Genomic DNA, 8778 nt, shown 5'->3' on the forward strand with positions numbered 1-8778 from the left:
TTGCTTCCCTAGAGCAGGATAATGAGGACAGGAGTCAAAGGGACATGGCTCAAGGCCTTTTAAATTTCTGTACCCTGATGTTCTAGATTTGGCTCCTGTGAACTGAGTATAAATGGATTCTGTTTCGGAGTCCAATATGATAATCTTTACCTTCTAACAAAATAGTTTAGTTCTTCCTCATTGTATATTTAGATTAAATTCTACCAACTTATCTAGTACTTTCTATTTGTCCCTCCTATCCTACTTGTTTATCTCTTGTTTTAACCCCTTCTTGCCTTCTCTTAGGTTGATTTCATTTGTTTCCCTTTCCCTTATTCCATTTTTGCCCCTTCCTGCTAGTTTGTGTGTTACATACTTTATTTTTGTCCTTTTAGGGATTACCTTCAATTTTTACCAATCATTTTTAGTTTAACAAGCTTTAAAAATAAAGTCCTTCCAGGGTTCTTGGGTGGCTCAGTTGGTTAAATGCCAGACTTCAGCTCAGGTCATGATCTCACGGTTTGTGGGTTCGAGCCCCGCATCAGGCTCTGTGCTGACAGCTCAGAGCCTGGAGCCTCCTTTGGATTCTGTGTCTCCCTCTCTCTCTGCCCCTCCACCACTCATGCTCTGTCTCTTTCTCTCTCAAAAATAAACATTAAAAAATTTAAAATAAATGAAGTCCTTCCGTTTCCACTTCTTTTCCCATTTTTCCTTCCTTTTCCTTCACCCCTTGCTTCATCCTTCATGTTTTTGCCCCTTTGTTCTTTTTACCTCCCTTCCCTTTTCAAGTGATTGGGTCTTAAATCCATTAGGTGGGCCTGACAAGGTAGATCTCTACACCAGGGTGGAGGTGGCAGAGAGCAACAGAGGAAAGAAGGTGTCTCCATGGGGTGGGGGTGGGGGGGCAGATCCTGTGGTGTGACAGCCTGGCACAGGGTATTGAAGAGAGTGTCCCTGGAGGAGGTTGGCTGGAATAAGGTATAAGAGCCTTATCAGAAAGTGTAGAGCAACCATATGGAAGAGAAATTTGGTGAAGAGTGTTGAAGCTTGAAGTGGGTGGGTTGGTTGTACCCTTTGGAAGGAAATCTACATAGGACAAGGAGGTATCTATGTAGGAGGTGGGAGGTAGGGGTGGGGCAGGAAGTAAAGTCAGGCTTCTGGTTCTGCATATTGAAAGTTCAAGAATGGTGAAGAGAGTAGTCACGTGGGGAGGCAGGCTGTGGACTGCTAAGGAGGGCTTCTAGTCAAGATGGTGGTTCTGTATAAGGTGTCAGACCCAGAGCAGGGCGAGGAAGATCTCTCTGAGGTGGTTACAAAGAAAAAGCAAGAGCCTGGAACATCTTTTCATACCATAAAGTAGGAAAGTACTCAAAAAATTCTGGGGACATTTCAAAACAATACAACAGTCACCTCAAAGAGCTTTTCACTGATAAAGTTGAGGACAATTTAGACATCAAAATAAATAATGAAAATAATGGATTATTAAGCATTTAATAAAATAAGAACTCATGAGTCCATATGACATGAATTAATTAATTAATTGAAATATTGATGAAGAAAGACATATTTATGTGGTTTCATTACACTTTCTATTAAGTACTTTTTAACTACCAAAGAAAAAAAAGAGTAGCTTTTCTACAATGAGTGGAAAAGCTTGGCATGTATCACTTTAATCAACTGATCAGGTTTAGCATTCTTCAGAAAAGGACAACCACAGGACAGGATGCAATAGCATCGGTTCTGTGTTATTTCTGCCAAAGATGTATTAGCTTAAATCTAATCATGAGGAAACATCAGACAAATCCAAATGAGGGACATTCTACAAAACAACTGGTCTGTAATTTTCAAGTGTCAAGGTCATGAAACTCAGGGAAAAATTATTGAACTAGACTAAAGAGATATGACAAATGCAACACAGGATTTTGAACAGGATCATTTTGCTATAAAAGATATTAGGACAGATGAGAAAATGTGAATAGGTATGAGGATTAGATGGAATAATGTCTCAATGTGAATTTACTGATTCTGATGTTACTTTGGCTATGTAGGAGCATGTTTTTGTTTGTAGGAATCACACATATAAGTATTCGGGAGTAATGGATCATCAGGTATGCTACTTACTCTCAAATGGCTCAGGAAAAAAAAATATTCTGTAAGTTGGAAAATACATTTTTAAAGATGGTTAAAATTTTTATGTTTCTGTGAATCACTTTAAAAGAGTTTAGATCACCAACTCTGTTCATCTCCCTCTTGACTTAATACTATTGTACTGGGTTTTCATTATAGCTTCCTGATTTATTTTTGCCCAGTATATATATTTTTCATTTTTTTAATGTTTATTTATTTTTGAGGGAGAGAGACAGATCGTGAGTGGGGGAGGAGCAGATAGAGAGGGAGACACAGAATCCAAAGCAGGCTCCAGGCTCTGAGCTGTCAGCAGAGCCCTACGTGGGGCTCGAACCCATGAATTGTGAGATCATGACCTGAGCCGAAGTCGGATGCTTAACTGACTGAGCCACCCAGGCAGTCCATATTTTTGTCCAATATATTAAACATTATTGTTTTATACATCCAGTTTTCTCTAAATTTTCCCGTATGTTTATATTTTCTTTGCTAACAATTACTTTTAATACCATGGGCCTTCCTTCTGAGGTTTTCATTCTCACAAAAGAAAATCCTTCAGAAGGTCTCTCAGCAAGAGAGCATCTGTTGGTAGCACACCTTTTTTTGTACCTGAAAATGTTTGTATATAAATCTCATTCTTGAAATACAGTTTTGTAGGTTATAGGATTCTAAAGGAACAATGATTTTCTTTCAGATCCTTGAGCTATTCTCTGTCTTCTGCTTTCTGCTGTTGATTTTAAGAAGTGTATAGTCATTCTAATTATTGTATCTTTGTATTTAATCTGTATTTTCTTTCTGGATAGTGTCAAGGTTTTCACTTTGCCTTTGGTATTTTTCAGTTTCACTACAAAATCCACAGGTCTTTCTGAATGTGAAGATTGGTATCTATTACGAATTCTAGAAAATTGTCAACCATTATCATATTGAATATTGACTTTTCCCAATTCTCTCAATTAGCAATTCTGAAATGCCAATAAACATCTCTTATACCTTTGCAATGTATCTCCTTTGTCTATTAAACTTCTCAGTTTTTAACTTCTGCATTTCTCAAAATTTCAATACTTTTATTTTAAAAACATATTAAAATATCATTTTATTTTCCAAACCAGATCATTTCAACACCTGTAGTCTTGGTGGGTCAGATTCTACATTTGGTTGTTTCTACTGACTTTCAGTCATGGTGGTTTATTCACTCATACGTTTAGTCATTTTTTATTGTTGGCTTATGTTCTTTAGAACTATTATCCATGGTAATTTTTTGAAGCCTGGTTTAAAGTCTAGTCTTCCAAATAAGTATTTCCAGTGTTTCTGCCAGACGTCTGGTAGTATTATTACCTGAGACCCTTTGAACTACATGCTTACCTTGTGATTTTTGGGGTCCAAATCTGATAGACTGTAGACTTGAGTTTATAGATTCTTAGGAGAGATATTTCTCCCACTTCTACCCAGAGCCATGACCCAGAAATTCATGTACTCCTACAATCTTTTTTGGAGTGTGGGCTTTTCTTTTTCTAGTTCATATCCTGAGAATATTATCTTATAGGGTTTCTACTGGTTTCACGGAAGAGGTCAAAATCCCTTCAATCTCTTCTCCTCCCATTTCCAGACCAGAAAGCCTCTCAAGTAGAATGTTACTTTGAGATGCAAAAGGACCCTGGTAATTTACCAAGACTGAATTTTTTCTCACCACTCTAAAGTGGTAGGATCTGGGAATCAGACTTGATTTCAAGAAAACAAAAAACTACCCTAGGCACTAATCAAAGAAACTATGGCATTTTTCCACACTTTCAGTATGAAGTAGTTGAGTTTTTTTCCCTTGGCTCTCCCATAGCAATGTGAATCAAAGAATCTAAAGAAAACAACAACAAAATAACAAACAACATCTAGTATAAGATGTATCATCTAGTATAATCTAGTATAAATCATGACGAGATAATTTCCCCCAAAGTCATTGAGAGCTACTATACTTTCTTCTGCAGTTTCTCCCAAATTCCAAGTGTGTTAATTGTTTATACAAAGAAAACTTGCACAAAAATTGTTGCTAACTACATGAAAGTTCTTTGAGGGAACAACGGCACCTAGTTCTAGAGAGCCTAGGGCAAGGCTGCTGGGCACTGCAGCAAAGAAAAGAAAACAAAAAATATAGATTACTCGATTGATTGACAAAGGTGTATCATATAGCCTTTAATTGAGAGGAAACAATATAACACAGAGATAAAGCACATTGACTATGTGTCAGGTCTCCTGGGTTCAAATCCAGACTCAGTTACTTGTTAGAAATGAGGTCTTAGGTGAACCTTCTCTAAGTTCAGTTTTTAATCTGTAAAATGGGGGCTGGTGGTGGGAGTGGGGGGAATAACAGTAGCCTTTTTAATGAGGCATTTCTAAGCAAATTTGATTGAAATGATTGTTATGGAAAGGATTATGGGTAGTCAGAAAATCTCTCAAGGAAGCAGTTGCAGAGAAGTGGGCCCTTGACCAAAGCCTTGAAAGATGGTGATTATTTGGATAGTCAGAAAGGAAACTAAGAAACATCTCACACAGATGTATTTGTCTTTCTAATTATAGAGAGGTTAGCAGAGCTCCTAAAGCCACTTTGGATTTCAACTTCCCTCCTGATTCATGGACAGAACACCAAGTAGTACTTATAGACTCTAGATTCATTGCCTGGGATTAAATCATGGAATCATAGGTCTACCTCACTGATAACTTTTTTTTTTAAGACTAAACCTCAGATTTTTTTATTTGAAAAGTGGGAGAGGGCTTGCTTCACAGGGTTATTGAAATGATTAAATAAAACAACCCATATAAGTAATATATAGAAACTATTCAATAAGTATTTATTTTAAATTCATTTTTTAATTCTTAGTAATATTACCATTTTCTCCAAATGTTTCCTTCTCAAGTCCTGACTCTCTGGAGTATTGCTGAACTTACATGATCTGCCTTCCTCATCCACCCTTTGCCCTAAGTGCAAGAACACATTTCCTGATTAAAGGGGTACATCCTGTGAAGACTGACTGTGAAGGCAAGTCCACAATAGACAGAGAGACAATGTATTCTTGTTCAGAGCAGCCACCAACAGTGATGACAACAGCCCTCAATGGGCTGGGGTCAAAGATCAGCTGTCCCTCTGTCACTTCATTCTTCTTCTGGCTCCCAATGGAGTTCATTAGGAACTCAATCTCAAGTCTAAAATTCAATCAAAACCCATCCTCACAGGCCCAAGCGAAGGACACCAAATGAACAAATTCATAAGGCAAAACAAAGCCCTCACTCAATCTTCTGAATAGTAAGTTTACCATCCCTTTGGTGGTTGTGGAAGCATGGTGCAGCCACCAGCTAGGTGGGAAATGCTGAGGGAAGTTGGTGATTCAAGCCCTGTGGATGGGGGTTGGAGGTTAGCAGGAGGGCTAGATGGAAATCCTGGACACCCTCCGGAAATGCCAGAGTGAGGGCCAGCAGTGCTTCTCCAGATGGGCAACCGAGAAAGCTTAAAATGCTGAGTCAAACTAAAAATGGGAAATGTGACCACAGAGGCTGTTTTTGACAAAGCTCTTTTCTTGTCTCAGCCTCATGGGAAACATGCTCCCTTGGAAACCATTGGAGTAGTCGATGCCTTTCCTGCACTTCTCAAGGCACATGCATGACATTTGCCCTGGATGCAGCTGGAATCCATCCTTTATGGCATAGTTTATTCCTCGATGCCATTGTCTGCTGGGAGATTGCCCAGATCCTGAAAGTGTGCAAGCAATACTTTTCAATTACTGTGCAGTCATTCTGACATGCTGTGTGGCCTTCACCAATTTGCTGCACATTCTGTCTTGATAGTACCCACAAAGTAGGCTTCTTGATAGTGTGGATAAAGTAATTTCTCTATTTTGTTGCCCAGAACTCTTTTTGTAGGCTCAACTTATCAACGGATCAATGCAGATCAGAATATAGGAGAGAGACCACCTGAGTGGTCTCCAATGGAAGACGATGGGAATTAAATGGAGAAATGTGGATAGGGCCTCTGTAATGTGCCTTGGCTAGCAGAAACTCTGCTCAACAAAGGGAAAGATATGGCTAGATCAGAGAAATCCAGCAATCAGATCAGCATGAATGACTCTGCTAGGTATACCTAATGCCCTTCTTCCCCTTAATGCGGTTGGTTAATTTTTCTTGGAGAACACTCACATTATGAATGCTATTTCCAAGCATTATGCTCAAGACTTTAAATATATGGCCTTACTTTTGGCTTTTGGCTCAAGGTGGCAAAGGTGTAACTGTCTTTAGTTGCCCCAAATCCAGGCTCATCCAACACCAGCTGCTTCCACCATGCCACCTAAGGTCAACCCCAATGAGATAAAAATTATATACCTGAGTTGGACTAGTGGGGAAGTTGGTGCCATGTCTGCCTGGCCCTAAAGATCAGTCCCCTGGGTCTGTCTTGAAAAGAGTTTGGTGATGACATTGCCAAGACAACCAGTAATTGGATGGGTCTGAGGATTATAGTGAAACTGACCATTCAAAACAGGTCTAGATTGAAGTGGGACCTTCTGCTTCTACCCTGATTATCAAAGCCTTCAAGGAACTGCCAAGGGACAGAAAGAAGAAGAAAAACATTAAGCACAGTGGAAACATCACTTTTAATAAGATTATCAACATTGCCTGACAGATGTGACACTGATCTTTAGCCAGAGAACTTTATGGAACTATTAAAGAGATCTTGGGGGCTGCCTAATGTGTGGGATGCAATGTCAATGACCTCCCCCTCATGACACAGAAGATATGAATAGTGGTGCAGTGGAATGCCCAGCTAGTTAAGAACTACAAAGGAAAATATTTCAGTGAAAGATCATTTGACGACCTAAGCAAGTAAATAAATAAATAAATGACCTTATTTAATCCCCATGATAATAACATAAAGTTGATGCAATTTTCTTTCTTTTTCAGATGAAAGAATCAATACTCAGGCTTGAGGAACTTTGGTAGAAGCTGGAATTCAAACACAGGCCTGGGTAAATCTAAGTCCCACGTTTTCAATGACATTGCTGTCAATCTTGGTTTCTGGAAATAGAAAATGTGCCTTCTTCTCTCTGCAGCTTGGAGTGGTTTCTTAGTAGTGAGGATGCCACAAACAGCCTCAGAAAAACAGAGGGTATTTGGTCATTTTTTATAGTTTTGCATACTTAACAATATATAACTTTCTTATTAAATTTCTATAAACCTGTATTGCTTCAAGACAAAGTTATTTCTCCCTGTTCTGACCCATCTCATGTATCATGACCAGAAGAGTCTGGTTTAGTTGCTTCTCTGCTTGGGAACCTCGTAATACCTCCTAGTGGTCCCCAGGGCCATGGCAACAATTGGATATCCAAAGCTGGCCACACCCTGCTTTTTCAGGCTGACTTCCTGTTGCTGTAGTCCCACCTTGGGGGTTCAACTGTGCTGTGCAGATATCTACAACAATTGGGATTTTAAGCCAGACCATGTCTGTTTTACATATTTTCTGGGACTGCGCTTATACGAAGTTTGAAAAGTTCTTCTCTCATTCAACTACACCCCAGTTCACTCACCTGAATGAATGAATCTCCCTACTCCACATCTCAGCTCAAGCTCATCTTTCTCCTGAACTGCTCTTCCTGCCAACACTGCCTTTGATATCTCATGAGTCCTTCAAGGCCTGGTTGAAATGTCCTTGCCTCCCTGTCCTTTATGTATTTCCAAAGCTCTTCACTCACAGTGCTCTTGTAGAACTCACCACACCAAACCTTGTGGTGTGGTTATTTGGGCCCATCTCATCTTGTCTTTCCCTTGCTTCTGATGTCCTATCCTAGGGTTGAGCAGGTAGAGACCATGTCCATATCTCCATTATACCTGTGTGCTACCGCAGCATCCACTATTATGTTCCAAAGATGCCAGGCACTTAATAAATATGTGCTGATTTGAACTTAACTGATATTGATAGTTATCATTTTAGGCAATGGTTTAGGTAAAATGATTGATGAACACCATCTTTAGTTCTTGGAAGATGTTATGGTTTAATTATGTTCCCTGACCCCAAAAAAAGATGTGTTGGAATCCTAACCCCCAGTACCTCAGAATGTAACCTTATTTGGAGGCAGGTCTTTACAAAACTAACAAAGTTAAAAATCAGGTAATTAGGATGGGTTGTAATCAAAATGACTGTGTCTTTATAAAAAGAAGAAATTTGGACACAAAGATGACACACATAGAAGGAAGACGGCATGTAGTTACAGGGAGAAGATGGTCGTCTACCAGTCAAGGTGGGAGGCTTGGAATAGATCACTCCTTTACAGCTCTCAGAAGGAATGACATCGTGATTTTAGACTTCTAGCATCTAGAACTGTGACATAATACATTTGTCTTGTTTAAGCCACCTGGTGTATGGTGCTTTGTTATGGAAGCCCTAGAAAGCCAGTACAGAAGCCAAGTGTTAATAGGGACCAACAAGAGCATCCTGTGCCTACTATTACAATCCTTGCCTGATTACAGGGGTAAGGCAGGAAGGGCCATATTAATTTTCTTCCTGCAAAGGATCTTTATCCAGGCAGGAGGGTTCCAGATTTTGCTTTATTTTATTCTGTTTGTTTCTTTACAGATACCTTTGGGATATTTCTTTCTTCAACTGAAGGTCTATTGAGGGTACTGACGCTGAAATATAACCTG

The 8778-nt window shown here is 39.4% G+C and overlaps 1 pseudogene; it reads left to right on the forward strand.

Annotated features, from left to right (window-relative positions):
• Window positions 1–6393: 6393 nt before the first annotated feature.
• Window positions 6394–6912, forward strand: LOC107179612 (annotated as a pseudogene).
• The last annotated feature ends 1866 nt before the right edge of the window (window positions 6913–8778 follow it).

The sequence above is a fragment of the Panthera tigris genome, chromosome D1, assembly GCF_018350195.1.
Source record: "Panthera tigris isolate Pti1 chromosome D1, P.tigris_Pti1_mat1.1, whole genome shotgun sequence".
Lineage (NCBI taxonomy): Eukaryota > Metazoa > Chordata > Mammalia > Carnivora > Felidae > Panthera > Panthera tigris.